The sequence below is a fragment of the Astatotilapia calliptera genome, chromosome 14 (genome assembly GCF_964374335.1).
Source record: "Astatotilapia calliptera chromosome 14, fAstCal68.1, whole genome shotgun sequence".
Lineage (NCBI taxonomy): Eukaryota > Metazoa > Chordata > Actinopteri > Cichliformes > Cichlidae > Astatotilapia > Astatotilapia calliptera.
The window spans coordinates 39,774,821-39,800,262 of NC_137435.1; the positions used below are offsets into that span (position 1 = coordinate 39,774,821).

General features: G+C 44.4%; 1 long non-coding RNA gene across 1 annotated transcript in view; it reads left to right on the plus strand.

Annotated features, from left to right (window-relative positions):
• The window catches only part of LOC145420240 (uncharacterized), a 115,708-nt gene that overhangs the window by 37,135 nt on the left and 53,131 nt on the right, over window positions 1–25,442 (plus strand). The window lies entirely within an intron of this gene.

The window sequence follows — 25,442 nt, forward strand, 5'->3', positions numbered from 1 at the left end:
TCTTTAAGTTACAGGTGAGTAAACGCTGGCCACACGTCTGGTCTCTGCAGGGCCTGACTCACCATGACAGTTGGCGGCTGAACATAACTCTGCTTTTTGCCAATAAAAACCAAAAAATCCCAACAAATCACACCCATATAACAACATGCAGCAATTACACTGCCAACTTAAGCCACGTGAAAAATAACACTGACATGGCTCTTTGACTGTACGGAGACCAGGAGGCATAAATGCTTTTCATTCAGACACGCTGCTGTGGGCTTCAAGTGACTGTTTCTGTATCATCAACAACTGCATTTTTTTGGCACTTCCACGCTGATTCTACTTTTGGTTGGAATCTCAAGCATGATAATTCTATACAGGGATTTATCTGAACTCATGCCCTCGAAGCAGATCGATCTCTACGACTGTGCAAAAGCTGTCATCAGTTTGGATTATCGTCTATGGTGCATTATCATTGGGGAGTCATGGAGGAGCCCTGCAACAGATGGTATGGCCCCCACAGAGCCCTGTCCTCAACATCGTGATGGTGGTCTGGGGTCGGGATGCCATACCGTTCATCGCTGCATATCAGATAAACTATTAATTGCATTTTTAGAGCATCCTCTCCATCTGCAGTCATAGAATAGTACAACAGTAAAACACTCGGACTGACTGATTTGATTTGAAACTCAAATAAAGTGTTGGCACTAAAAAGCTGGCTGCTGACATGTAGAAAAGTTTAATTTACATGTTCACAAGCATCTAAAATAGACTTTTTCTTGCAGTTTTATCTTAAAACAGTAGCATGTAAACGTCCCATTGTGGATCAGTGGTATCTACAGGTTAGCAGTTGAACCAGAACAGCAGTTTGTACAGTCTTATTTGCATTGTGCACTTTATGCCCGTCAGCGCTGGGCTGGGCATTAACTGGCTACTCCGGCCATTTTGAGCAGCAGTGAAATTGAAGAGATTCCTGCGTCCTCTCTCTCACTTTCTGTGTTTGTCCCCGTGTGATGCAGCTGTTGTTGTTCTGTGGTCATCACCCTATAAATACAGCAGCTGACTGATGGAGCCTGCAGCAGCTGTCTGCTGCCCCATGACACATACTGTACACACAGATTCAAATGTTCACAAACACATGCAGCGTTTGTTGTTTGCAGCGTTTGGAGGACTTCTGAGTTACTGCAACACATTTCACCTGATGTTTTGGTCACAATAATCTTAATTTACAGCATGATGGGATGAAATCCATCACGTCAGTTTCCAGCTTAACAAAGAAATTTTTTGACTCTTGAAAAATCAGGTCCTTGAGTTGGAAATTTCACAACTTTTGCTTAATGAAATTTGTGACACGTGCTGGCGAAAGCAGCAGATCTGTTGAATCAGAGAAAATAAATTGTCAACAGGAGGGAGGGACAGTGAACCGCAGCTATTCCCTGCTCTGTCTGCCCCACACGACAGCAGAGAGTGGCAGTGAAACAATGATGCTGAGGATCCCAGATTTATCCTCTCTATTCAGCGCTACAGCAGCTGCACAGACATAAGGAGAGGAATCATTACAGTGAGCCGAGGCCTGTTAATAGGCCCGCGACATGGGGGGCCAGACAGCTCTGCAGAGGCCCCATGAGAAGGGAGGTCAGGGGTCAAGAACGAGGGCAAGGTGTGGGAGGAGTGTTTGAGACAGGAGGAGCAGGATGGGGAGGGAGAGGGGGAGGACTAATGTCAATTAAACTCTGTGTCATATATTTTTCTCCCCCCGTTACTGCTGTTTTTCACAGTAATGGATTTTTTTTCCTGGTTTGTGCTTTGATGTCACTGTAACCAGGCTGTAACTGTAACCATGACAGCAACGCTGGTACTGCATCTAAGAACTGCTGTCTGAGCAGCTTTTACAAAATGTAGCCTCCCAAATAACCCTGTTAATTTCTGTGTTGACACGTCTCCCAAACAGACTTGCTGTAACATCATGTTGTGTGGGATGCATGGTAAAGATGGGGAAAGGTGAGCATGTCAACACGATGCTTACGCGGATAGAGGTGGAGGATTTGTAGTGAACGTACGATGGATGTGTGCAGTTAGTTGACTACACGATGAGGCATTGCTGCTTTTGCTAACAGGTTCAATACTGTAACACAACACATTTCTTTCTGTCTGCAAATTCCTACTACACAGCAACACAGGTACGTCCATCGTACGGCCCTGGTGGTTCTTATCTAACATACAGTATCATCATATTGACTAGAAATGGGCTAAAATGTCATTTTTGAATACCATAATTTCATGACAGTTACATTCAATTCATAGCCACAAAACTTGAATATTTTTATTATATATTACGACGCCTTAATGTCGCCTGGCAACCACCTAATAATAGACTAAAATGACATTTATATAGTAGAGCCGGACCTAAGCATCGGCGATGACCCACAAAAATGGGCTGATCCTGATTTACCTGTTAATGACCTTTGACTTAAGTTTGCCAACAGCACAAACACTCTAAACACACTCAGCTACTACTAGCTTTATTAATGTTATAGAGCCATTTAACTCTTCTGAGATGTTGTTGAGGAAAGTGTATATTTGTAATATTTGTATAAGGTGTAAACGGAGCTTGATTGCAGCCATTTAATGCAGTGTGCTTCTGCAATACTGAGAAAAAAAAAGAAAAACAAACAAAACACCTGGATCACCACGATCACCAAAGAGCAACATAGTAAAAACAACACCATCACAATAAACTAGCTAACAATAGATAACAGTAGATACTTTTTTAATTTCACCTGTTGAGAAAGAAAAAATAAAACAAGCTGAAGAAAACGAGACTAATGTAATCTAATAGATAATTTCTATATTGGTTAGAATTAAGATTATTTTTATTTTTCCAGTTCATGAGGACTGTTTTCTTGGCTATGCATAGGGCAGTGAAAACCATATGGGCGATATTCTTTTCTGAAGTGACATTATCTAAGCTGCCCAACAAACACACTAAGGGGGAAGTTGGAATGTTACATTTCAGACACTTCGATAAGTCTTCACATATCTCGCGCCAAAACTTCTGAACTGGTGGACAGAACCAAAGAGCGTGGATATAATTGTCCGGTGAATTGGTTTGGCAGTGTGAGCAGTTGTTGGTAGACGTAAAGCCCATCTTGAACATCCGATGACCTGTATAGTGCACTCTATGTAATATTTTGTATTGAATTAATTGAAGACTGGGATTTCTAATTAGATGAAAGGTTTTTAAGCAAATCTGAGACCAGAAGTTTTGGTCTAAGTTAACTGATAAATCCGCTTCCCATTTTACATACAATACAATAAACAACATCACAATGATATATGGGAATATGACAGTAAATAATAAATATTAAACATTATTGTGCAGCACATAAGATCAACAGAACACAGTGTGCTTTGAGGTAGGAGCCAAAAAGGGTGTAGTTTGTGGGTGTGATCACCCGTGTGTACACCTGTGAGCATGGACGCGCTTGTTTTTTGTTTTTTAAAAGGTTCCTTCATGTAATAATCTGCTAGAGGGTGTGGGGGGGCCACAGCCCCGTCCTCCAGGGCATGAAGCAGGTATGGAGGAGATCAAAACTCCAGACATCCAGAGGCCCCCAGAACACAAGAGACCAAGGAAGACCAACAGAGGGGCAGCCGCGCCACTGTCCCAGAAAGAGCTGAGGAGAGTCCCAGATGAGGGCTCACTCAGCAGCCGCGGAGCAGAAGCCAGGGGGAGTTGCAGTGACGCGCCCGTGAGCTCCGCCGGCAGCCAGCTGCGCCTGAGTGACCGAGCCCCAGGCCGAGAGGCCGGGGGCACCCCACCCCCGAAGGGGCCCAAGTGAGCCCCAGGCTCCAGGCCCCGATAAGCGGCCGCCAAGGAGTGAGCCGGTGTGTACCTGGACGCCCATCCCCGGACACAAAGAACCACCAACGCACCGATGTTTGAGGGCGTCTGCCACCGGTAGGGGAAGTGGTGGTAGGGGGAGATAGGCCTCCAAACCTTGGAGGGCCTGAGATGTCCCCAGAGAGGTGGCGCCTGACACCCAACCTGACATATAGACACAGACATACAGGCACACACAGACACAAACATCCATTCCCACCCTCATGCTCTCATATGCACTTACTCCACACTCAACCAACGTGGAGACAGACATAAAGAGACGCTGTACACACGATCACACTCCCCAAGCGTACTCTAGGTTCAAGGTTCAAGGTTCTTTATTTGTCACATGCATAGTTATACAAGTATAACACACAGTGAAATGTAGCCTGACACGCTCCTCGACATGTGCAAAAATTGGGGGGGGGGGGGGGGGGGTGTAGAGGAAGAACATTATATATATATATATATATATATATATACATACATATAGTATATGCCCCGGGTCTAGGTACCCTTGCCCCTGGAGGGGGAAACTGCACCCAGACCCAGGTGGTGTTACCCTTTTCCCTGCGGTGGGGAGAAGCAGACCGCCCCGACTCCGCAGTAGCAGGGAGGCCTCACATTCCAGACCCCAGTCGGACGGCCAACTTCTCCTCCTAGCCCCCCCACTCCAGCAGGCCGCAGAGAACGGGGGGTGAAGACTCCAAACCTCCCTCCGCCCGCTCATATGTAGTGTTGATGCATGTGTGTTCTAAGGTGCATTTAAAACCCAGGAGGGCATGGAGCTACCTGCCAGAGAGCAGCAGGTAAAGCTGACCCCAGTAGGCACCCCCATACTCCGCAACCCGCCAGGGAAAGGGGGTCCGGGCCCATCCGGACCGGGGCCCAGTACAGCAGCGCCGCCCGGCCCCACAGAGCCCGGGACAGCCCACCCGATCCCACGATCCCACCTCAGAGAAAACTGCACCCACCCCGTCATCCACTCATCTTCCAGACTACGCAAGACAATAGATGCCCAGGCTGAGATCTTCCTCCACCTCTCCTGTATCTCCCCCTCCTGCATAGTGAGTTCCTGAAGAGAGGAGAGCTCCTGCAAGATGTAACAACCTCCCCCACCAGTTGAAGAGCCCCCCCAGGTGGCTCGATGCACCGGCGGCACCCTGCGCCAGGACTAGGCCCCCATACACCCACCCGCCCACAACCCCGGCAACACACCAACCAGGACCCAAGCCCCCGAGGCCCAGCCAGGGCCCCAGCCCAGAGACGGAGCGCCCCCAGAACCTCACGCCCGTCCCAGACCCACCCAGGAGCAGCCAGGCTACCAGGTCAGTAACCCACGTCCATCAGCACAGACCCTCCCCTAGCCCCGCTGCACGCAGCCATGAGGAAACCGTCACCTAAGAGCAACAGAGCCCTTAATAGGCCATGACCGCTACCCCGGGTTGAGCCCTCCAAGGAAGATGCTCCTGGGGAACCCCCCGACGCCCTAAGCCTGTCCCTACCCCCACACCAATCACAACAGCGAAGGTGGAACTAAACTATGACCCCCCACCCCCACTAGGTGATGCAGCTGTTCAAAGGAGCCCAGAGCAATTGATCTGATGTGGTGGCAGAGGCTGTATCGAGACTAATGTAATCTAATAGATAATTTCTATATTGGTTAGAATTAAGATTATTTTTATTTTTCCAGTTCATGAGGACTGTTTTCTTGGCTATGCATAGGGCAGTGAAAACCATATGGGCGATATTCTTTTCTGAAGTGACATTATCTAAGCTGCCCAACAAACACACTAAGGGGGAAGTTGGAATGTTACATTTCAGACACTTCGATAAGTCTTCACATATCTCGCGCCAAAACTTCTGAACTGGTGGACAGAACCAAAGAGCGTGGATATAATTGTCCGGTGAATTGGTTTGGCAGTGTGAGCAGTTGTTGGTAGACGTAAAGCCCATCTTGAACATCCGATGACCTGTATAGTGCACTCTATGTAATATTTTGTATTGAATTAATTGAAGACTGGGATTTCTAATTAGATGAAAGGTTTTTAAGCAAATCTGAGACCAGAAGTTTAGGTCTAAGTTAACTGATAAATCCGCTTCCCATTTTGCAATAGGAAGTGATATTGATTCATCTGTTTTAGAAAGCATTCTGTATATTTTGGAAAGTAATTTGGGGGTTTAAGAGTAAGAAATTGAACCACACTTGGTGGTGTTTGTAGTTCAACTTGACCCGGTTTAAATTTCTTTTTTACTATGGATTTAATTTGTTGATATTCTAAAAATCTTTTCTTGTTGATCCCATATTGTGTAACTAGTCTGTCAAATGAAATAAATTCTGTTCCTTCTAGTATATGTTCTAAATATTTGATTCCTTTACCACTGCAATCTGAAATGTTTATCATATTATTGTTTTGTAATATGTCAGGGTTGTTTCAGATAGGTGTACGTTTGCATGGGATTAATGAAGACGCCGTCAATTTTAGAAACTCCCACCATGCTGTCAGAGAAGAGCTGATGTTGACGCTTTTGAAGCATTCATGCCGTTGGAGATCTGAACCAATCTTGTGGCGGTTTAGTTGGGATCATTGAGAATAAATAATTTATTTTTGGTAAGACCATCATTTTTATAGCGGCAACCCTTCCCATAAGTGTTATGGGTTAACATTTCCATCTAGCCAGATCGCCTTCTACCTTCTTTGGGATATGGTTTAATTTAGTTAGATCTGCAAGCTTGGGAGAAACATTAATACCTAAATATTTTATATTTCCTGATTGCAGTGGTGTAGAAGAGGAATTATGGAAAGAGCAATTAATCTGAAGGACTGTAGATTTTGACCAGTTAATTGAGTAATCTGATATTCTTGCAAGAGAGTTTATCAATTCAATCACCCCAGAGATATTGGTTTGTGAGTTTTGGAGAAAGAGTAACACATCATCCGCATAAAGGCTGATTTTATGTTCCACATTCTTGCATTTTATGCCCTTAATTACTGAATTCTGTCTAATTGCTGCTGCTAGTGGTTCAATAAAAATTGCAAACAGTGAAGGGGAGAGTGGGCATCCCTGCCTGGTGCCCCTCAAGAGACAGAAGCTGGAGGATGTCTGGTCATTTGTTCTGACACAAGCTGTTGGGGAATTATATAATATTTTTAACCAGTTTATGAAAGAGGATCCAAAACCAAATTTGTGTAAAGTTGCAAATAGAAATTTCCAGTTAACTCTGTCAAATGCTTTTTCTGCGTCTAAAGAAAATATTGTAGTTTCAAGGTTTTTACTGTATGAGTAGTCTATCAAATTAAGTAATCTATGTGTATTTGTTGATGAGTGCCGACCTTTTATGAAACCAGTTTGGTCAGGATGAATTAAGAGGGGGGTTATTTTCTCCAATCTCTTTGAGAGAGCTTTGCAGATTATTTTAAGGTCTACATTTATAAGGGATATTGGACGATAGCTTGAGGGATATACAGGGTCTTTGCCTGGTTTTAGCAAGAGATTAATGTTTGCAGAATTCATATTTGATCAAAGTCTGCCCTTTTCTTTGATTTCCAACAACGTTCTGTAGAAAACTGGTGCCAGAATCGTCCAGAATTCTTTGTAGAATTCTGCAGGAAAGCCGTCTGGACCTGGAGCCTTATTATTGGGCATACTTATCAGAGCTTCCTGGAGTTCACCTGGTGTCAGTGGTGAATCCAGTGCCATTGCTTGAGTGTCCAATAATTTTGGAAGAGTTATGTTGTCCAAAAACTGATCAATTTCCTTTTTAGATGGTTTATTTGTGGTGAATACAATGTTTTATAGAAATCCCTATTTGTTTCGGGTCATATATTGTGTTCCCAGATGAATCTTGAACAGCACATATAGTTGTTTTTTCTTTCTTTATTTTTTGGCTGGTTTGCTAATTGACCGGATTTATTACCATGTTCATAATTTTGTAGGCGTAGTCTTTGTAATAAGAATTCTGTTTTTTTTTTAAATCAATTATCTCATTTAATTCTAGTTTTGTTTTGCGTATTTTGTTCAATGTTTCCTGATCTTGGTGGGACGCGTAGGCTTCTTCTAGTTTTCTTTTTTCTTTTTATGTGATGAGAAAGAAATTATTTTACCTCTCATCACAGCTTTCCCTGCTTCCCATAGAACAGAAGCTGATGTTTCGGGAGTGTCATTATAGTCTAAATATGAAGTCCACTCTTTTTTTAAATATTTAATAAAGTCTTCATCTTTGTGTTCAGAGAGTGCACTGAAAAAAACGTGAAAGAATGAGGGATCATCAACATTTGGACCATATACACTTGCAATACATAGCTTTTTATCAAATATAGATAGTTTAATGATTAAGAATCTGCCCTCTGGATCTATAACTGTATCGAGTACTGTGAAATAATTTTTTTTATGTATTAAAATTGCTACTCCCCTTTGTCTAGAATTATAACAAGCTGAGAACACATTAGGAAACTCAGGTGTTTTAAGTCCATTCGAACCTCTAAGAGGTCTGTGGGTCTCTTGTAAAAGGACAACATCTGCCTGTAGTTTTTTGAGTTGATTAAATATTTTTAACCTCTTTTCTCTGGAGCCAGCTCCATTTACATTCCATGTAACAAACCTTAGTGCACCCATAGATGTTTGTGTATAACTAGGGGTGTACGCTGTGTGTGTCGCTTAGACAGGTGGAGAGAATACATCACTTGTTTGTAAATAAAGAGAAGGAGAGAGAGAGAAAAAATGTGTGGCGAGATGCTCCCTGAGTCTGACTATGTGTTTGCATATTTCCTAATATGAGTACGCTTGGCTTTAGTGTGTGTATCCTATAGGTCTGTGTGCGCTGTCTGACTGATGTAAATGTGCTGCCGTTCAGCGCATGACTGTGTGTGATCGTGCTGTGCGTATGTGTCGAAATAAAGGATGTTGTTTGTGGATGAGTGTGGAATCAGGTGATAGAAGCAGTGAAAGAAATAAAGAAAGGAACCAAGGACAAGGGTGCGTAGCATAAAACCAAGAGGGGGGGAAAGAGAGGGAAAAAAAAAACGAGAAGAAAAAAACCCCAAAACAAAACGTAAACATTCCAATTAAATCACTGACGGAGAGTGACGGTGTTAATTCTGCTATGATATTACACTTAAGATGTGATTTGATACTGGTAAGTTAAACAGATGTTAATGCAAGTTAGTGTGAGTGGATAGGGAAAGGGTGTAGCGGATTCTTATCTGGTGTGAAGTTAATACAGCCACGGAGTGATGCCGGGGTCGCGGTGGAGCTGTCCGTCCACGTACAGCCGGTCCACAGCGATGACAGCGCGGGAGCCCTTCTGGATGAAGCCGCGTCGGATTGAGAAGAGGACCCTGCGTCGTTCCAGGATCTCTTTGGGGAACTGGTTGTTCACGCTGAAGTCCGTTCCTTTTAATTCTCTGCCGCGGCTTTTCACATGTTCCTTTTGTTTGAAGTGGCCGAATTTGGCCACATTAGGACGTGGTCTCCCGGTCGCAGCCCGCATGGGGCCGATGCGATGCAGTCTATTATATTTTAATTACTGATGAAATTCAAATTTCTCTCAAACACAAAAGCTACAGTATATTTTTACAGATGATATTGAACCTGATTTTTTAAGTTGGGCTCAGCTTCAAACTTTGATGCGGGTCATCACATCGCCAGACGTCTTAGCAGGGTGTTGCTAACACTAGCAGTAGCACCACAGGCTCTTCTATGACTTTGGTTTCATATTGCACAGGTCAAGCTGTTCTTCATTTATTTTGCTATGTTCTGTATAAAATCTGTTTCCAATGCAAACTGCTGTAGAACTATAAAACTAGTTGTCAGTTATTGTAGGGTCTAGCCTACAGCACACCGTAGAGCAGGGCTATATGACCAAAAATATTTATCACGATATGCATTTGAAAATATGCGATAACGATATAACTGACGATATAATTAACACTAAAATAAATACTTTACAACTCCACAACTTTATTAGTGCAAAAAAACCCATCAATGTATTTTCACTTAAACAAGCAGCTGTTTTTTATGTGCATTAAAGATATATAAAAATTTAACAGTGCAAATGCAAATTCCTTGCTGACAGTTTAAACCAGGGGTCACAACCTTTAAGACCCAAAGAGCCATTTCCACGCGAACAAAAACACTGGGAGCCGCAAATACTTTTTGACATCTAAAATGAAGATAACACTGCATATATTGTTTTTTACCTTTATGCTTTGTGTGAACAACTAAGGTGTGTTGCTTATGAAATTCATGAAGTGTACAGAGAAAATTACATTTTATTTATGTAATGAACACATTTTGAACTCTTAAAGAAATATAACAAAAGCAAAGATGCCCAGCTGAACTAAAATGATCCAGCAAACAAAAACTGTTGTCAGCCGCCCCCCTTATATCGCCTTTGGGCTTTTGGAGCTTTGACCTGACTTTTAAAAAATAACTGGAAAAAAGCTCTATGCTGCTAAAAAAAGAAAAATAGATATTTGCAAAATTCTGCCTAAATGTGTATTTTACCAGTTTAATGTGTGTGGCGGGGCGTGGTCTGCAGCGCCGCTGCAGGGGAGGTGGACGCACCTGAGCGGCACCCGCAATCACGCCTCGCCGCCTTAAGGTCTGTGCTCTTGTGTTGGTGTTTGTCGGGCTGTGAGCTGAAAAGCTACAGCCGGCTGTGTGAAAAGTGGTCAATAAAGAGATGCTGAAAAGCGTGTTCATGGAAACATCGTTGGGTCTGCCGTGATATGTTTACAACGGGATTTCTGCTCCTGAACCTCTGCGCACAGCGTCTGCAGGTCGGGGCTGTACGAAGTCACTTTCATCTGTACAGGACTGTAAGCTGTCGTCTGTGAGGCGTGAGCGCTGTTTGTTTTTAACATAGTTCACGGTGGAGCTGCTGACATAATGTGGATCCCAAGATCCATAATTGGCCTACCTGGGGTTAAGTCTCGATAAATGCACGGTGTTTTGGCGGGTACACCGGCTTCTGCGAGTGTGATGCTTATTTTGAGCGATCAAAAACTAATAGAATATAATTTTATATTTATATTTCAACATCACAATAAGCTTCCAATTTAGAACTACAAGTTAAAAACAAACTAACATAAATAAAATACAATTCAGCTAAATACTTCTAATTTATTTCCCCAAACCACGCGGAGCCGCACTATAAGGACTAAAGAGCCGCATGCGGCTCTGGAGCTGCAGGTTGCCGACCCCTGGTTTAACCAAAAGGCATTTCCAGTGTAAACTGGCCGACATATCCTCAGCATAACCATGTATAATATCCACAAAACTTAAAAAGAGGTTATACACACACAGTACGGTAATATTATGTTGAAGCACAGTATGTGCTCCGCGAGGCTCCGCCTACGACAGCCGTAATGCTCCGACAATCCATCAAGCGGTGCGGCTTCGTAGCTCAGCAAAGTCGTACTGAAACATCTGACAGATTTTCGAGCGCCGTGCACATAAAATCGTTTCGAGGTCAGTAAACACAACCAGAGTTCATACATAAGGCACACGGGATTATAAGGGGCTCTGTCGACTTTCAGAAATATCAAAGGATTGATTTTAAGTGGTGGCTGTAGCTCAGGTGGCAGAGCAGGTCAGCCACTAATCAGAAGGTCGGTGGTTCAATCCCAGGCTGCCTCCTGGCTGCATGCAAAATATCCTTGGGCAAGATACTAACCCCATGTTCACCTACTGGTGGTGGTCAGAGGGCCCGGTGGCGCCAGTGTCCGGCAGCCTCGCCTCTGTCAGTGCGCCCCAGGGCAGCTGTGGCTACAATGTAGCTTGCCAGTGTGTGTGTGAATGACTGAATGTAGTGTAAAGCGCTTTGAGGTCCTTAGGGACTAAGTAAAGCGCTATACAAATGCAGGCCATTTACCATTTAAGTGCGCCGTATTTTCCAAACAACACGGTAATAACGACGGCCCGCTAGCATGCGCTACCAAAAATAGTGCTTTGTTGTGTATCTGACGGACGAAAGCTAAACCAGTTCCACACCACTGGAGTTGCAGCATTTTTACAAACCAGTTCCGGTTCATCTGTTTCATTCGACGATCCGCTTTCGCCCTTCTCATTCTCTGTCGCCGCCATGCTTTTTCCACCATGCGCATATGAAAACAAAGGCACTGCGCATGTGCGTTTTACCCATATTCTATCGTGATATTTAATTTTCTTATCATTGCCCAACATTACACCGGTATAACTGTGAACGGTATGATATGGCCCAGCCCTAAGCACACAGCACCTTGAGGTGATTGTTGTTGTGATTTGGTGCTGTGTAAATAAAGCTGACTTGAATCATGGTTTTAATGCTGTCCACAGACACATCATATCTCATTAAGCACACGTGAGGTTTACAGCCTTTGGTTTGTTGGTAACATGATGTCTGTCTCATCATGGATGAGAGGAATTGTTTTCTCACAAGCTTAACTATTCCCGCACATCCTTACCTTGGAAACGTACTGGCTATCTAACTGGGTTTTCACCAGCATTCCAAAGCCCACAGTCTAGATGACGCACTCTTTCTAACATTCAGCAGTGCAACTTAAACTGTAAATATGAAAGGATTAAAAATAAAGCGGCTCTATGGATCATAAAAAGATTAAGTCCTACCAAGAGTTGCATAAGGAGAAGAGCAAGTGGCAGCTGCATAGAGCTCTAGCAGCTACCGAGTCATACTCTCAATCACAAAAAACCTGCAGTTTAGTCCTTTGCAGTAATATTGCTCCACATGTAGCTGGTTCACTTTAATCCACTCTATAATCACACATACTACATCACACATCACAGCTCCAGAGATCAAGGTCAGAGTGGGGCTGGATTGCTTCGAACTGAGTGGATTATTGGTCATTTCTATTTAAATCTGCAAACCATGTTGTGGGGACTACAGTTTATACTGAGACAATCCCAGAATGAGTAATAAACGTCTCACCCAGGATGTAGAATATTTGTAAAGTTGGAAAAAGAATGAAATATTTTTACATGATCTGGAAACCAGATCTATTTACCCAGACAGGCGGGGAGGCCTGTTTGCTGCTATTTAAGGGGAATTTGATGAGCAAGTAACAATGAGGAAAATGTGATATAACATGCACCAATACAGGTAGAAATGCTGGCGTCCAGCCATCGTTTGCTGAAGGCTTTGACACTTACAGCTATAGAGAATCTCAGGTTTTGTTAGCAGTAGTAACTGGATCCTTCTGTTATATGAGAGCTTTGAGAAACTCTTTTTAGTTTAGCTCGATATATTGTGTAATATCAGAAATGATAGACTGATTTCATCACCTTTTTGTAACTTTTTAATAGCATTAATCCATTTTCAAGCTCGACTGAGAGACTCTGAAGGTAAATAAGATTTTGGTGATTAATGTCTGTTTTTTAATAGCATAAATTGAGATGAACTATATTCCAGAGTTTCTGTGATGAACTCCTGAGCTCTGCGGCCGTAGGTAGAAGTCCACACAGGTGATGTGGTCGCTGCATGTACGACTACATGCCTGTTACTTTGGTGAAGGAGAGCGCAGCACCTAACCTGTAACTTCCAGCTATCTATGTGCTAATTCTGAGTTCTAATGTTTGACAAAGAAATTTAGATACCCGGAACAAAACTGACTTGCTTTCATTTTCACACCAAACTCTTGTTTTGCCCTGTTTTAAATTGGGCAATCTTTACATTAGTGACCCATCTCAGTTAGTTTAGTCCAACTGGAGCCAGGATCATGGAGTGGCTGTCAACACCATCCATGTGAACGTGAGCCTACTGAAGGATCTTTGGGAAAGACAAAGACTGCATCTTTCTTTTCATTAGTCTTCCTGTCATGATGGTGTCCTGAGGCCTGGACATCCCACTTTCAGGCTGTGGATCCTCCAGAGTCCAGCGGTTGATCCTGAGACTGATTTCTGGCAAAAAAAAATGTACAGGAAATCTCCGGTAGGACACGTAACACCCACAAATGCACGATGAGGTTGATGAAAAATCCCAATTGTGAGATTTCAGACATAATGGAGCAGCTGCAGCGACTGCAGAGAGTTCATTTTGATCCATTTGACTGTGGCCTGCTGTTTGTATCATCTCTGTGACATTGATATGCCCCAGAATATTTTTGTGTGAGGCTCCATATTTTCATTCCATCTCTACCTGTTTGTCATAATTCATAGCAATGTGTGAGAAATTTTAGGCCTGCAGTTATGGCCTACAAGTACTGACAACATTGTCTCTTTGTGCATCACTGAGTTAACGTGCCAGCGTGAATTAGAAGTGAACCGGACATTTTTTCCCTCCTGGTCTCGATCAAATGAGCTGAGCTGTAAATGTAAAAACACTTCATAGCGGCGGTCAGGTGTCCTTGGTTTTGTTCTCCAGTGTCTTTCTTGTTGCTAAAATGCATGTTTTTCAGAGCGCTTTCATGCATCTGCAGCCTCTGCGGCCTCATTTTGTGTGTGCATGTGTTATCCGAGCTTCTTCTTGACCTTCACAAAGTAATGCCTGCTCGCCGCACTCACAGCTCCTTTGTGAGAGTCTGAACGTTCTCTCCTGCAGAGGAGAGGTGGAGTGCTACGCATGGCCTGCAGACATTTTGGGGCAGAACATGATTGGCAAGGAAAAAGTGCAGTTTGTGCTCACGTGCACGTGTGTCTCTCCCACTGGTCCCGGCCGTCTGAAGGTCACACCATCCCCACGCTCAGCGTCGTGGAGAGCTGCCAACGCTGATGGCTGCTGCTGCTGCTGCTGCACTGTGTCTGGCACATGCTTCCCCCACTGCAGGGCATTGATTAAGTGGCACAGCTATGCCTCACCTGCTGGAACCAGCCAATACCAATACAGCAGAGAGTCCAGCCAGCCAATAGGAGAGCAGGGAGAGATTTGGAGAGGCTGGAGACAAACTGACATCCAGCAGACAAACAGTTTTCCCTTTTTTCATCTTTCGGATGAAAAAACAAAGAGTGATGGAGGAGGAGGAAAAAATAAGTGGTAAGGTTGGAGAAAAGGGGGAATAAAATATTGAAAAAGGACTAAGACCGAAGGGTAATGACAAAGGACCAGATGGATGATGGAGAAATGAGGGACAATGGGCGTGAAGGAGGGAGATGTTAAAAGAGGGGGAGATGGGAAGAAGGTAAAAACTGCTTTTGAAATAGAGCCGGGGACGCACAGATATGAGGGAAACTTTGTGATCACACACACACACACACACACACACACACACACACACACACACACACACACACACACACACACACACATAAATATTTTCAGTCTTTTCAGGGTGCTTTAATGAAGCTGTCAAGATGAAAAATGAGCTAGTCAAATCTAATAACACGAGAAGTTAAGAAGCAAACTTTTCATGCAGAACTGTGGAGAAAAGAGGATTCTGTGCTGATGAGTGCGAGCAGAGGAGACGTGCAGTATTCGTCAGCTGAATCATCGATCGAATAAAACAGCTTCTGCTCAACATGGATTGATTTCCTGTCTGAACCATCAGACACGGTTTGAAGTCACTCAGTCTGCTCGAGTCATTTACATGTAGAGATTAAATCAAAGAAGGTGAAATTGCAAAAATGAAATGCTTTTTTGTTGTAGCAGTGAAACACTGAAGGGAAATTCTACACTTGGGTTTGGGGATTATATGCGGACAGTTCCTGAGACGATCCCGTCTCAGTCCGTGGTCTGAAGTCATCTAAGTAAGTAATACTTAATGTAAAGTAACTGTGTGAATTCAGTGTTTTCCATACCACTAAGCAACAAAAACTGGAAAAACTGATTTTTCCTTCCTGAGATGAAATATTTTGTGCTGTATGACTGTCATCATCATCATCAGCTCCAGTCTAAGAAGCAGAGTTGGACTTCTTTTGGCCAAACTTTCCAGAGGGGAAACATTGTTAGCCACGATATTTTCTTTGGTAGTGCACATATAGACACATTACAACTCATTACTTCATTAACTTGAACATACATAAGATTCTGCATAATCAGAGGCTTCCCTCACATCTGCACTTGGGATGCTACCATAATAATGGCTGACTGCAGCAGCATAGAAGAATGTATCTCACTTCTTTTTTTTTAACAGTAAAGTTTCAAGTCTGGGAAATATTCAGGAATCCTTGGCTCCTCCCCCTTGGTTCCTCCCCCTTGGCTCTCTTGGTTGCTAGGCAAAACTCAGTTGTGAATTGTTGCTGAAGGTTGCTGACAGTCACTGTGACATCAATTGCTAAAGTCCTGTCACACCCACTGTGGTTGCAGTGGGTTGCTTGATGAAATTGTTTGAAAATATGCATATTTTATATATAAATATATATATATATATATATATATATATATATAAATATATACTCGTTACCTGTATGAATGGCACCTGTTTGAACTCATCATCTGTATAAAAGACACCTGTCCACAGCCTCAAACAGTCAGACTCCAAACTCCACTGATAATCTCCCTCGATCTGGGGATCCACGCAAGATCTCATCCCGTGGGGTCAAAATGATCATGAGAACGGTGAGCAAAGATCCCAGAACCACACGGGGGGACCTGGTGAATGACCTGCAGAGAGCTGGGACCAAAGTAACAAAGGTCACCATCAGTAACACACTACAACGGCAGGGAATCAAATCCCGCAGTGCCAGACGTGTTCCGCTGCTGAAGCCAGTGCATGTCCAGGCCCGTCTGAAGTTTGCCAGAGAGCACATGGATGATACAGCAGAGGATTGGGAGAATGTCATGTGGTCAGATGAAACCAAAGTAGAACTTTTTGGTATAAACTCAACTCGTCGTGTTTGGAGGAAGAAGAATACTGAGTTGCATCCCAAGAACACCATACCTACTGTGAAGCATGGGGGTGGAAACATCATGCTATGGGGCTGTTTTTCTGCCAAGGGGACAGGACGACTGATCCGTGTTAAGGACAGAGTGAATGGGGCCATGTATCGTGAGATTTTGAGCCAAAACCTCCTTCCATCAGTGAGAACTTTGAAGATGAAACGAGGCTGGGTCTTCCAACATGACAATGATCCAAAACACACCGCCCGGGCAACAAAGGAGTGGCTCCGTAAGAAGCATTTGAAAGTCCTGGAGTGGCCTAGCCAGTCTCCAGACCTCAACCCCATAGAAAATCTGTGGCGGGAGTTGAAAGTCCGTGTTGCTCGGCGACAGCCCCAAAACATCACTGCTCTCGAGAAGATCTGCATGGAGGAATGGGCCAAAATACCAGCTACTGTGTGTGCAAACCTGGTAAAGACCTATAGTAAACGTTTGACCTCTGTTATTGCCAACAAAGGTTATGTTACAAAGTATTGAGTTGTATTTTTGTTATTGACCAAATACTTATTTTCCACCCTGATTTACGAATAAATTCTTTACAAATCCTACCATGTGGATTCATGGATTTTTTTTTCACATTCTGTCTCTCACAGTTGAAGTGTACCTCTGGTGCAAATTACTGACCTCTGTCATCATTTTAGGTGGGGGAACTTGCACAATCGGTGGCTGACTAAATACTTTTTTGCCCCACTGTATACATATATATATATATATATATGTATATATATAGGGGTGCAACGATACACAAAATTCATGGTTCGGTTCGGTTCGATACTTTGGTCTCACGGTTCGATATTTTTTCGATACAAAAAAAATGTTCATGCCTTTTTAATTTGTCATTTATTAAAATTGTAAATATATATTTTAACTCAAAAGTACAGTTTTTAAATTTAACCCTAACCCTTGTGCGTGTTTTTTATTTTGACAGCGAATGCGCACCTGCGGACCACTTATGTGCAGCCCTGGTTATTTAGCTCGTCATATTGCAGCCACAGAAATTATTTTGTCCATGAAACCATAAAGCTGCACTTTCTTTTTGCCTTATAGTCTCATAACTTCTCCGTTTTTTGGTAAGCTTTTCTTTGGCTGTCACTTCTTCACCCTGACCTGTCTTATTTGGCTCAGCAGAACTAAAATATATATCGTGCTGCTTTTACACACGCACTCACATAAGCTCAGCGATTCTCTGCGCGATCAACCTCTCACATGTTTAAGCTGCGGGAGATTTCACTTGTCATGTTTGCATAGTAAGCTAACGATTGATAAGACGATGTCAGAGGAATTGGTGCACAAATTATCATCACTCACAGATCAGTGCTGTCGCTCTCTATACACAGTTCGCACGATTGCAAAGTGAAAGCAAAAAAACAAGCGCAAATTCAAACGCAATTACAATATGTCACATATTGACAGTGGCTCACCGATGCCAATGACATAATTACCCAGCTACATCCATCCATCCATCCATTTGCTTCCGCTTATCCTTTTCAGGGTCGCGGGGGGCGCTGGAGCCTATCCCAGCTGTCATAGGGCGAGAGGCAGGGTACACCCTGGACAGGTCGCCAGTCTGTCGCAGGGCTAACACACATGGACAGACAACCATTCACACTCACATTCACTCGCACATTCACACCTAGTGGCAATTTGGATTATCCAATTAACCTATCCCCACAAGTTACCCAGCTACATTTCTGAAAAAATGCAAAAGCATTGACATATATTTTTCCTTCCTACAATAGCCCGACGGGCAGGGAAGAGATAGATTTTGGTAGCCCGACTGAAAAAATCGCTAGCCCCAGGACGTCGGGCTAGCGATATTGCAAGCCCTGTATCTGATTGAGGAATCACTCATCTTTGGAAAAGAGAGTTTATTACAGAGAAATGTCTCTTTCCAAAATAAAAGCTATACTATCCGCTTCTTCTGGGCTATATTCTCAGCAGCATAAGGAGAATCATGTGCTAACAGCTGTCTAAATGACTCGGCTAAAGTTAGTAGCATGCTTGTTGTTTTTGTCTTTGCACTAGGATGATGTCGGCGTAAATGTGCAGTCATATTCGTTGTGTTCCCACTAGTGCTTTCAGGTTGATCTCGTTGAAATGACGTTAACGCCACAACACAGCAAATCTCCGTTAACGAGCTACCGCCGATCGCCCCGTGCATGGGGCTAGACGGCCAACACGTTAACGAGCTAACTGCGCTAGCACACTAGTTCCCACCCATGTAATTGAGCATTACATGGCACATCCAACATACTGTTTTACTTTAGTCCATGACTCGCTTACCTTCAGGGTCATACGTCACATGAAAACCAAAATAATTCCAAACGCCAGATCTGAATGAGAGTGGGGGAGGTCCATCTTGCAAGGAGAGCTTAACTTCTGTCTTGCTAGCTTGCCCTGCGCTCTTCCTTCTGACTATGCTGTCTGTGTTGAGCGCTCAGTGAATCTGCGCTCGACAGTGCAGCCTAGGCGGAGTAGTCGAACGCAGATTCACTGAGCGCTCAACACAGACAGCATCGTCAGAAGGAAAGTTGATAAAATAAATTACAAATGTTGTATTGTTCGATACATATGCGTACCGAACCGAAAGCACTGTATCGAACGGTTCAATATAGATACGAATATCGTTGCACCCCTAATGTGTGTGTGTGTGTGTGTGTGTGTGTGTGTATATATATATATATATATATAGCAGCTGGATAGCGTAGTGGTTAGACTACACGCCTTTGGAACAGAGGATCGCAAGTTCGATTCCTGCCTGGGGTGTCTGTATCCAGTAAGGGTCCTAAGGCTAGACCCCCTATGCTAAGCAAGCCTACCGCAGACATGAGCGAGACAGATAAATATGAAGGCATGCCGGCTCGGACGTCGCCCGGATCAACAAGGTCCGCGTCAGGTGTTGAGGAACCAGGGCACCCTGACGAAAAGTGGGCTACTGGAACAAGAAGGCATCGGTGGGCAAGAGACGAAAACAGGGCGTTGTTGGAATGCTACTATGCAAGTAACCCCGGCGGAAGGGGCTACATGAATAGGATGAGGGACCTATGGATTCTTCGATACCCAACATCCACAATGACGGCGAAACAACTAGTAGCTCAGTGTTCCAACATTCGAAAGAAGGGACTGCTCTCACAGCTAGAAATTGACGAGGTACAACACAAATGCTACGGCAAGGAGGAGTCAGGACGCCAGGTCAGGGGGGAGATATCATCACCCCCACCCGAGATTGGGTACATAGCCCCAAGTGCGATAGGAGAAGGATCGTTGAGTGCGAGAGGAACTGACCTGAAAAATAGGATCATGGCCAAGCTTGAAACCTGGATCCCCCGTAGCCGGTTACCAAGATTACGTGAAGTTCCCTCAGAAGGTCTGCTAGATGATGTTAATGCAGCACTACGGACAATACCTACAACCACGATTACCGACACTAACAAGCTGATCTACAATACGGCAACAGTGATCAGTGAGATGCTTGGCTACAAGTTGAACATCGACAAGGGGCAGTACCCTCCATGGAGAAGGAGGCTAGAGGGCAAGATCAAAGTAGCACGGAGGGAGGTTAGCCAACTAACGGAGTTGCAGAAAGGTGCGACAAATAAGGTGCCTAAGAAATACAGCAAGCTGTCCATACCTGAGGCCTTGGAAACTGCCAAGCAAAGACTCACAGCCTTGGCCAGCCGCTTGAGGAGGTACACCAGAGAGATAGAAGGCAGGAGAATAAACCAGCTGTTCTCCACAGAACCAGCAAAGGTGTACTCTCAGTGGCAAGGGAACAATAAGAGAACAGCACCACCAAGGCTGGAGACGGAGCAATACTGGAAGAGCATATGGGAGAAGGATGCAACCCATAACGGCAATGCTCAGTGGCTAGAGGATCTGAGGGCAGACCACAGCGACCTCCCTGAACAGGGTCCAGTAACCATCACAGTGGCAGATATCCAAGAAAGGGTCTCCAGTATGAAGAGTTGGACAGCACCAGGGCCCGACATGGTTCACGCCTACTGGCTGAAGAAGCTGACTGCACTCCACGAGCGTCTGGCAGCACAAATGAACCAGCTGCTAGTTAACGAGAGACACCCGGAATGGCTAACTGAAGGCCGGACGGTCCTGATCCCCAAGGACCCCAAGAAGGGACCGGTCCCCTCCAACTACCGACCAATAACCTGCCTCAGTACTACATGGAAGCTCCTGTCAGGCATCATATCGGCTAAGATGAACAGGCACATGGGTCAATACATGAGCGGGACACAGAAAGGAATTGGCAAGAATACCAGAGGTGCAAAACACCAGCTACTGGTAGACAGAACAATCAGCCGAGACTGCAAGACCAGACTGACCAACCTGTGCACTGCCTGGATTGATTACAAGAAGGCCTATGACTCAATGCCCCACAGCTGGATACTGGAATGCCTAGAATTGTACAAGATCAATGGGACCCTAAGAGCCTTCATCAGGAACTCAATGGGGATGTGGCGTACAACACTAGAGGCCAACTCCAAGCCCATAGCACAAGTTACCATCAAGTGCGGGATCTACCAAGGAGATGCTCTCTCACCACTGCTGTTCTGCATAGGCCTGAACCCCCTCAGTGAGATCATTAACAAGACTGGCTACGGATACCGACTACGGAACGGAGCAGTTGTCAGCCACCTCCTGTACATGGATGACATCAAGCTGTATGCCAAGAGTGAACGAGACATCGATTCACTGATCCACACTACCAGGCTATACAGCAATGACATTGGAATGTCGTTCGGACTGGAGAAGTGTAGTCGGATGGTAACAAAGAGAGGGAAGGTAGTCAGAACTGAGGGGATTGAACTACCAGAAGGCAACATTGCAGACATAGAGGACAGTTACAAGTACCTGGGGATCCCGCAGGCAAATGGGAACCATGAAGAGGCCGCTAGAAAGGCTGCAACCACCAAGTACCTGCAGAGGGTCAGGCAAGTCCTGAGGAGTCAGCTGAATGGTAAGAACAAGATCCGGGCCATCAACACATACGCCCTGCCCGTGATCAGGTACCCTGCTGGGGTAATAGGCTGGCCAAAGGAGGAGATAGAAGCCACTGACATAAAGACAAGAAAGCTCCTGACCATGCATGGAGGGTTTCACCCCAAGTCCAGCACCCTGAGGCTGTACGCTAAGCGGAAGGAAGGGGGCCGGGGACTGGTGAGTGTCAGCACCACAGTCCAGGATGAGACAAGGAACATCCAAGAATACATTGGGAAGATGGCCCCAACTGACCGAGTGCTCAATGAATACCTCAGGCAGCAGAAACCCAAGAAAGAGGAGGGAGACGAGGAACCATCATGGAAGGACAGGCCCCTGCACGGTATGTACCACCGGCAGATAGAGGAGGTGGCTGATATCCAGAAATCCTACCAGTGGCTGGACAAAGCTGGACTGAAAGACAGCACAGAGGCACTAATCATGGCAGCACAAGAACAAGCTCTGAGTACAAGATCCATAGAGGCTGGGGTCTATCACACCAGGCAAGACCCCAGGTGCAGGCTGTGTAAAGATGCCCCAGAGACAATCCAGCACATAACAGCAGGGTGCAAGATGCTAGCAGGCAAGGCATACATGGAACGCCATAACCAAGTGGCCGGCATAGTGTACAGGAACATCTGTGCCGAGTATAACCTAGAAGTCCCGAGGTCAAAATGGGAGATGCCCCCAAGGGTGGTGGAGAATGACCGAGCTAAGATCCTGTGGGACTTCCAGATACAGACGGACAAAATGGTGGTGGCTAACCAACCGGACATAGTGGTGGTAGACAAACAGAAGAAGACGGCCGTAGTGATCGATGTAGCGGTTCCGAATGACAGCAATATCAGGAAGAAGGAACACAAGAAGCTGGAGAAATACCAAGGGCTCAGAGAAGAGCTCGAGAGGATGTGGAGGGTGAAGGTAACGGTGGTCCCCGTGGTAATCGGAGCACTAGGTGCGGTGACTCCCAAGCTAGGCGAGTGGCTCCAGCAGATCCCGGGAATAACATCGGAGATCTCTGTCCAGAAGAGCGCAGTCCTGGGAACAGCTAAGATACTGCGCAGGACCCTCAAGCTCCCAGGCCTCTGGTAGAGGACCCGAGCTTGAAGGATAAACCGCCCGCAGGGGCGTGCTGGGTGTTTTTTTTTTTATATGTTTAGCGTTTAGCCTTGTTTCCCCTTCTGAGGTGTGGTTTAGAGCTGTCCCACAGAACTTTGGCTAGAATGAAGGATTCTGATTCCTGACTCAATCACTATGTAATCTTCAAAACTGAATTGTAATGGCTGCCTTCTACACAGCGATTAACATGACTTGTAATTTAATTAGCTAATGATTTCTTATTTCACACTTTCTATAAAAGATGGGCGTGCTGACCAGGAGAACACCCGTCGGTCAGTAGTTCCTTGCTGTGTATCATATTTGGAGTATACCCGGTGACTTATGATTAGTTTAAATTGTGTTTATAATTTTAAATATAAAAACCTGTTTAAACCAAAATATCTTTGCCACACAAATTACTAGCTAACTCTTTATTGGTACAGTGTTGAACAAAAAAAAAATGGCGCCCACCTGTCACCAACATGTCTTTGGCAATAATATTTGGTCACCGTGCAGGTTGCTGCTTTGTAATCTAGATTACATTGGTAATCTGCATTAGAGCAGAGACACAAGTCCACAGTCCAGAATCCAGAGTTTTGCTGCTTTACAGCAGCGGTCTCCAACCTTTTTTGCGCCACAGACCGGTTTATGCCCGACAATATTTTCACGGACCGGCCTTTAAGGTGTCGCGGATAAATACAACAAAATAAAACTAGTACCGGTACCGAAAAAAAGAAGATTTATTCATAACACACGTGAAAAGACCCAGGAACACCGATTTAACGATCAAAACGATAACAAAATAACGCTGAAAACCGATAAAAACCCTGAAAACTATACATTTCACACCTGAGCCTCAACTCTCACGACCCGGTACCAAACGACCAGTGTTGGGGAGTAACGGAATACATGTAGAGCCGTTACGTATTTAAAATACAAAATATGAGTAACTGTATTCCGTTACAGTTACCGTTTAAAAAGGTGGTATTCAGAATACAGTTACTTTGTTGAAATAAATGGATTACACTGCGGTACTTTCCTGTTTCATATTGTCGCGGGTCAGGACTGTTTGGGTTTTGTTTGACAGCTACGTTCTGTTGTTCCAGGCGGCAGCGTTACGGTTGCCATGGTTACAGGGCGACGCTCTCTCTCTCTCTGCGACTGTGTGTTTCCTGGGTGAGAGAGGCCTTTTCGTTGTTGTTGTTGTTGTTGTTGTGCTAAGCTAACAGGCAGAATGCTACAAGCATAGCTCTAAAGAATGTAGCATCATGGGCAGTGTAGTCCGTGCTGCTGGGAGAATGGACTGCCATACACGTTATGGGTCTGTGAGCGCGAAGAGGGAGAAAAAGGGGAGTGGAAAGGTACGAGTTATCATCGAGGAAAAACGGGAGCTGGAAGCATGTAAATATAATAATAACCACTGCAGCCAAGAAGAGAGCCTGACGAGCCCAGTTGTAAGTAAGCTATTAAGACTCGACTGTACACCGTGTTCGTGTTTTCCTCCGAAAACAATAAGTCCCGTTGGAGCAGCCTTTCAACGCCTCTCTCTGTGTCTCGCAATAAAAGTTGACCCACACAACAAAGTAAAGCTATTTTTCGGCTACGAGCCGACAGGGACCCCGCCGTATTAGTCAGAGGTCCCTTTACTACAGTTCGGAGTCGTGGACCTTCAGTAATAGTAATAAATCACACAGCAATAGTACATTCACGTTGTTGTAAAAAGCATGATAATATATTAAGTAATCCAAAGTATACAGAATACGTTACTGTCATTGAGTAACGTAACGGAATACGTTACAGAATACATTTTGGGGCATGTAATCTGTAATCTGTAATGGAATACATTTTAAAAGTAACCTTCCCAACACTGCAAACGACTCACGGACCGGTACCGGTCCGAGGCCCGGGGGTTGGGGACCGCTGCTGTAGAGGGTTAACATGGTTAAAGTTTTCCTATTTCATTTGCAACAAACATGTTTTTAGACTCCAATGAGTGTATGAACCTATGATAAAAATATTTACTGGATATGGATAGTTTGTCTCTTGATCCAGAAAAGCAGAAAAGCAAAAGCGCTCATTGAGTCGTTGTCGTTTCATCTCATCTATTAAATTAAGTCTGGGCTTTCACCCAGTGCTGCCTCTTCTTCAGTTTCACTTCTCCATCTGTTCACATAGAACGTGTTTACGCTTTACGTCAAATATGTGTTGGGTCCGCCGATTGCTTCCAGTATGAATGAAGAAAAGTGCAGCGTTTCTATCTCGGCATGCGTGACAAATCTATAGTGTGCTCTGTTTATGCTCAATACAATGTTTTGATGGAATGAGTAAAGCAGTAAATGGCCTCCAAAGGCTAAAAGGTTCATTAGAAGTTTCATTTTGAATGTTGTGTACAGCAGAAATGTTATCTTTGTGCTGGACACCAATTGTTCTCCTGTTTTTACAGAAATGTAAAAGGAACGGTCAGAGGATCACAAGTCAACAACACTGCTTTCATGGCAGACTGCCAAATTAATCTTATCATGTATTTGTTAAAAGTTTCTAAAGGTCACAGAGTTCCAACAATCGTTTCTTTTAATGATGATTTCTGTTTTTCCTGTCTGTATCTCTTTATTACATTGCTTTGAGTTTTGTAAAATGTGCATGAAGGTCCAAAGTGTCAGTGAATGTTGTTTAGTT